The sequence below is a fragment of the Mycetomoellerius zeteki genome, unplaced genomic scaffold, assembly GCF_001594055.1.
Source record: "Mycetomoellerius zeteki isolate Tzet28-1 unplaced genomic scaffold, Tzet1.0 scaffold158, whole genome shotgun sequence".
NCBI classification, from domain to species: Eukaryota; Metazoa; Arthropoda; class Insecta; order Hymenoptera; family Formicidae; genus Mycetomoellerius; species Mycetomoellerius zeteki.
The window spans coordinates 1360248-1367185 of record NW_017256532.1 but is presented as its reverse complement, the minus strand read 5'-3'; the positions used below and the strand labels follow the sequence as shown (position 1 = coordinate 1367185).

Sequence of the window (6938 nt, the reverse complement as noted above, 5' to 3'; positions counted from 1 at the left end):
AGAGACTCTGTATCAGAGTTTGGCCACAAATGATTTTGTCAAAATTCTACGAGAGAGAAAAGTACATATAATTTCTTCCTGATATACTATCTCACTCTAACTTTCACTGTCTCACTTTATATATCTACTTTTTTAGATATAAGATAACTCCGGTATTTACGCCACAGAAGTCAGAAAAAATAGGAGAAACACCCCCATTCCTGGGGGGGGGGAGGTAATGTGCACGTAACAATTCTGTTATATGTTACATTAATATTGTGCTATGATTTCAGTTTCCTACTGTTAATATTAATAAAATTACTGTCAGTTGAATCGATTTGTTAATGTAATGAATGGTGCAATCATATATCGTAATCCACATAAAATGATTATTGTAGAGATTGCAAAAGGTTTAATGGTTATTTGGTAATATACATAAGTGTAAAGAGATAGAAAAAAATAGAGTATAGTAAAATACAAGTGCTTAGCTCTTATATTTTTTGTTCAAGTTGATATCTTGTATATTCCACCTGTTTAAAGGAGGGGCGGGGATATACAGCATTTTTAGTGGATGGGATTTATATCGAAAGTGTGCAGATTGGATTCAGTGCAATAAATGCATTACATGAAATATGTACCTCATGTTATAACATTTGTAATATACAGAGTATCTTAAGAGTCACTTAAGACCGGCTATCCGAATAGTTTTGGAGATAGGAAAAAATGTTTCAAATGAGAGTGGAACGGTTTCAAGGGAGACGTGTTTTGGTGATGTTATCTTTCTTCTAGGTGGAGGCGCCAAAGATTTGAAGGTCATCTGCATTTTTTTAAATGGAAATAATTTTTTTTACATAATATGATTCCTCTAATTATTCTACATATAAAAATATTAAGGTAGAGATATAAAAAAACCAATAGTTTACGAGATATTTTATACTTTATTGTAACACATATTGACGTAAAATGTTAAATAATTCGTAAACTATTAATTTTTTAATAATTGTACCTCAATACTTTTATGAACAGAATAATGAGATGAATCAATTAGTGGAAGGAAAATACATAGTTGCTTTAAAAAAAATATGTATCCAAAATGGATAATTTTTTAAATAAGCAACTATGTATTTTCCTTCCACTAATTGATTCATCTCATTATTCTGTTCATAAAAGTATTAAGGTACAATTATTAAAAAATTCATAGTTTACGAATTATTTAACATTTTACGTCAATATATGTTACAATAAAATATAAAATATCTCGTAAACTACTGTTTTTTTTGTATCTCTACCTTAATACTTCTATATGCAGAATAATTAGAGGAATCATATTACGTAAAAAAATTATATAATTCCATTAAAAAAAAAGGAGGTAACCTTCATATCTTTTTGACGCCTCTACCTAGAAGAAAAACAACATGACCAAAATACGTCCCCCTTGAAAACATTCCACTTTTATCTGAAACATTTTTTCTTATCTCCAAAACTATGAGTGTTATTCGGATGGCCGTCTTAAGTGACTCACCCTATACGTAAAAGATTGTAATTATTATCTTATTACTTCATATACATATTTATCACTCTTATTTCTTAATAAAACTTTGAAAACACATTTTATAAGTTATTGTGTCATTTTACGACTTATTTATAAGCATTATTGTAAATTTTTTATGAGCCGTACATACACCCCGCTCCTTCCCCCCCCCCCTCCCCAAGAGTCCCGTATATCCTACTCTATAGGATATACAGCAAAAATGCAAGGGTTTCAAAGTTCTTTTTTTAATACGAAAAATAAGGATTTCGGATTTCTAATATTTTTTTCATAGTAAATGATATTTAATAAATTAAGTTTTTGTTAAGATAGAATCACACGATGCTCGATTTTTTGAATGATAATATGCATATAGTCATGCCTGCTCTGTTGTATGCTAGAAATCGTTCATGCATTGAGTGCTGCATATACATGATTTTTATATTTATTATGGATCACTTCATAGTTTCTTTCCTTGTATGCACCAATCAAAAGAAATAATTACTAATTTTATAGCTATTTGTCAAACGTCAGACTGTATGCATCAAAATAAGCACAGCAGCATGTAAAAGTGCATGAATGCATGCATGCTTATTATTCAGGAAATCGAGCATCGTGTGATTCCATCTTTAGGTGTGGCATATTTACTGGAGTTATCTTATTTATACATACATATATATATATATACATATATATTTATAATATGTATAGTATTTTCCAACAGGACACACACGGATGACACAGTGAATCATTCATCCTTATTGTTTGTCATGTTAAACAAAAATTAAATAATTACTGTGTCATACTGTCTCTTGCTGGAAAGCACCAATACCGTCTCTTTTCATATACTTAAAAATTTGTAGAGTAAATTGTCACTCTGAAGAGTAAAATCTCACTCTTAAAGGTTGAAAATTGAACCACCCTTTTTCAAGACCGATTCAATTTCCACTCTTTAGAATGAGATTCTATTCCAAAGAATTTACAGAGTAGGCTACCTCGTTCTGCTTGCTGAAGTTGACAGAATAAAAAATTTGTCATCTGGATAATCTCGTAGCCGGATTCTATTACAAGGTCTCTACCCCCTCAGGTCACATCTTAACGGCGGAAAGACGTGAAGGTACTCACCAACAGCAGCAGCGGCAGCAGCTCAATCTCGCATCCTCCCAGCAGCCGAAATGTTCCTTTTCTTCTTCTTCTTCTTCCTCGCCTCCTCCTCCACCTCCCTCCTCGTCCACGTCCTCCTCCAGGGCCGCCCGTTCGTCGGGACGTCGAACAGCCGGCGGTGGTCGTGGCGGATCGCACCGGGGATCGCGGCGCACTTCCCGAAATTCTCCCGCGGTCCCGTCGAGCGGAACTTCACTCGCGCTGGTCACGCGGAGTCAGCGCGGGGAGTAGGGCGGTGCGGTGCGACGCGACGCATCTCGCCGGGACGCGTTTTTGTTTCACCCGTAACTCAAGGGATCTTTCGCCTTCGCAGACAACGATGAAGATCGCACACTCTCTCTCCCTCTCGCTAATAGCGAGATGTTACCGGTTCGAGACGGGATACTCGGAGCATAACGAGTTTTCGGCTCGCCCTGTTGAGTGGAAAGGGATGAAGGACAGGCGGGAGAGAGGGAGGGAGAGAAAGAGAGAGAGAGAGAGAGAGAGAGAGAACGCGCGCGGAGTACGTATGCGTTATGTATGTGTATTGCGTCTGTCGTCGAGAAAGCAGCGACGAACGAGAACGCGGCGCGATGAACGAGAGAGAAGAGACTAATAATTCGACGTCCTTCAGTCAGACGAAAGTGGCTACGATTCGCACGTCACGTCCGTCGGGGAGAGACAGAAAAAGAGAGAGGGAGACAGAGCGTTGGGAGGAAAGGGTTACGCGCGCGCGCGCTGCGAGAGTAACTTCCTCGCGGTAACGAACGCGCCGCTCGAGTGTCAGCATCCGACTGAAGTGCGGCACGAAACGCAGATGGACGGGGTGAATCGGGTGAATAGAACATGCTCCAACATGCTCCTACAGTCCTACCATCGACGTATAGAATGAACTACCGATGGCGGCGGTGGGGATAGAAACACGAGTAGAGTGAGAGGCAGATAAATGGATGAACGTTCTTTCTCTGTTTATCAAGCCTGATTGGTTGGAGCAGTACTGCTAGATAAACAACAACCAATCAGGCTTAGTAAACAGAGAAAGAATATTCATCCATTTATCTGCTTCTCACTCGTGTTTCCACCCCCACCACCGCCATCGATGGTCCATTCTATAGGTTTGTTCGCGTCGCATGCTCCAACAAGTTCCAATATGGCTTCTACCATAGTTCCTATTCACTCTAACGCGTTGGAGTGAGTAAGAACTATAATAGGAGCATATTGGGTGATATTCATAGTCGATTCTTGTATTCGACAATAAGAACGGACTATGAATACAGTCCATTTGCTGGATTGAGCGTCGTACGACGAAAATCGGATGCAGTGTGAATCCAGCGATTGGAACTTGGAGTATGCGACGCGAACAAACCTTAGGTTTGTTCGCGTTAGGTTTGTTCGCGTCGCTTGCTCCAACATGCTCCAACATGCTCCTACCATATCTCCTACTCACTTTATCAAGCGCGTTGGAGTCAGTAAGAGCTATGGTAGGAGCATATTGAAACTTGTTGGAGCAAGCGACGCGAACAAACATAAGACGGTATTCATAGTCGGTTCTTATTTCAAGACCGTCTTAAGTAATGTCTTAAGACATTAATGCAGCCCTCTGATTGGTTTGTGACACCTCAAGGCTGAACTTAAGACGATCTTGAATATAAGGACTGACTATGAATACCGATCTTTAGAATAATTAGTCCCGCCGTCCCGCGCCAGCACCACTAGCGTCACCTGATGACAACCGAATGTATTACTGTGACGCGATACGCGTCGGTAATAGCGAAAACGCGTAAAGGATTAACTTATTTCGCTGCTAAAAAAAAGATACATGCATATAGAAATAAATAGAAAATAAAAACCCTAAACAATCAAACTGGATCTTTAGTACTTAAATTAATAATTTCATGTAAATTTATATACTACATATCCACAGAGTTGGTGAAAGATAATTTTTTTTTTCTATAAGAATATTATTTTTTCAATACGTTTTTAATGCTTCATTACATGCTTTAAACAATTTTATAAAAAAAACATGTTTAAATATGTTAAAAACATCGATCAAGCATGTTTCAAATAGTTTAAAATATATGATTTTCACCAACCCTGATATCCAATCCTGCAAACTGCATGCTAAATTTAATTTTCATTCTTAAAATGCAGCTGAAGCAGAACTAGAGTGCTAATATATTACAAATTAAATTGACAATCAATTTAATAATATTAATGCTTATAGGCATATTTTAGAAAGAACTTAACCGTTTAGAGCTTTTATTTCCTACTTCTTGTATATTCACATTACGGTTTTAAAAGGTACTTTATTTGAGAATAAATTATGTATCAACTTATAAAAATAAATTATTATATATCGAAATACGATTGATGCTGTTAATGCTAATAAGATAAGATTTTTGTCTTGCGCCTATGAAATAATGCGAGGAACTATTTAAAATTTTAAATAAAGTCCGTGCATAGTGAAAATCTATTTTCTTAGAATTCTCCATAATTTTTCAAAATATCTATAAATTTTAGAATTTTTTACATTTTTTATATCATTTCATGCCACGCTTCTTTTTTTAGAAAATTTGTTAGATTTTTTAAATTAAATAAATTGGAATATTTTGCAAAAATGTTAAGAAACTAAATATTTTTTTAAATTTATACAGTACAGAACTCCGTTTATCGACATTCCATTTATACAAACAATTACATATCAAATATTCGAATTCATAATTAAACTTCTATTAATTATTTATCGGAATTACTGCATCAGAGTCGAGATACGAGTTCGATTCTAGTTTTTTGAATGTCAACTTTTATTATCGAAACTAATAAATACTGATAAGGGGGAGAGTTAATGTGAATCTATGTTATCCCGAATTATTCTCGATTATCGAAACTATCTTTGTTGCCCACTCTTGTAGAAAAATACTACTGAGCACTACTAGTGCAGATTTTGAAGCACTACTGCACTGCTGCACTATTGCGCACTATTGCACCACTATAACTGCTGTAATGTAGTAGTGCAATAGTAGTGCCTCTCAAAATACTGCTGAGCAATAGTACTTAGGTACATACTTTTCTACAAGGACGATCATATGTTCAGATAAACGGAATTTTAATGTATATGTTAATTCTGAAATATTCTAAAATTCTTTTCATTCTATAATTTCCGAAGTGAACTTATTATTAAAATTTGAAAAAGAGTGTTTAAGATATTTCTTTTTAATCTTCTGAAATTTAAAATATAAAAATATTCAAAAATATTATAAATAAGAATTCTTTTCACCACGAGTGTGTTTCATGCGTTTATTCACATAAAAAATTATAACTGCAATTATATATATATATATATATATAATTGCGCAAGGACGCACATACATTTTATCTTACGATAATTATCGACGCTTGGAAAAGAGCATCATTGATCGTATCATATAATATAAATTTTTATAAATACTTCGTAAAATCTTTAAGAATATTAATTAAAATAAAAAACACCGTCTAATCTCTAGACATCAGCTGGAAAAAATTAAATAAAAATTTTCCACATTAAAGAAAAACTTTTTTCGAATTGCAAATAAACCTTCATTTGTTACACTTTCTGCACCTCAGCATAGTCATGCACATATCTAAACTTTCGAGAAAAGGAGGAAAGCGTAAATAGAAAATATACAACCAAAATGAGGCTGAGTCAAGCGGATAAATCCGCGCAAAATCCAAGATGTCGAACGCATCGTCGTATTGCGCTTGCAAATTCTTTACAGTGTTTTTACGTCGAGAAACGAAATGAAAACATCGGGAAGGAATAGTAGATCTGTCGCGTTGCTTGCACTTTTTGTTATATTTATAAATATATTTATAATATATTTAGATAAATATAAATATATATATATCTTATTTCAAGTACAAAAATTTTGGGGAATTTCAAGCAATGCGAACAGACAATGGAACGGGGAGAGTGCAGAGAGTGCAGCCGAATTTGGGCGAACCTCGTAACACAGTTGGTGCGTTCGGATAGCGCTATTAGCGCTATTTGTGTCATTCTATCCTTGTTTTACGTCTGATAAAGAACGAAGATAGAATGACACAAATAGCGCTAATAGCGCTAATAGCGTCACCCCGAACGCACCTAGCGCGCCTCATACTGCGTCTACACAGCGCGCCTGGCACGAACCGCAATACGGCTCTGCCGTTCGTTTACTCTCTCGCCTTCGACGCGTTCGGCCGATTCGTTAGTAGGCCACGAGCGTCGTTCGCCGACGCGATGAACGTCGTTGTCGTCACTCGCTATCGGCAG

General features: G+C 36.0%; 1 protein-coding gene across 1 annotated transcript in view; it reads right to left on the bottom strand.

The window, feature by feature from the left end:
• The window catches only part of LOC108721026 (beta-1,4-glucuronyltransferase 1), a 56185-nt gene extending 52531 nt beyond the window's left edge, over window positions 1-3654 (bottom strand). The window contains 1 exon segment of the mRNA XM_018445335.1: window positions 2633-3654. The gene's annotated coding sequence lies outside the window, so the exon portion shown is untranslated.
• Between the last annotated feature and the right edge of the window lie 3284 nt (window positions 3655-6938).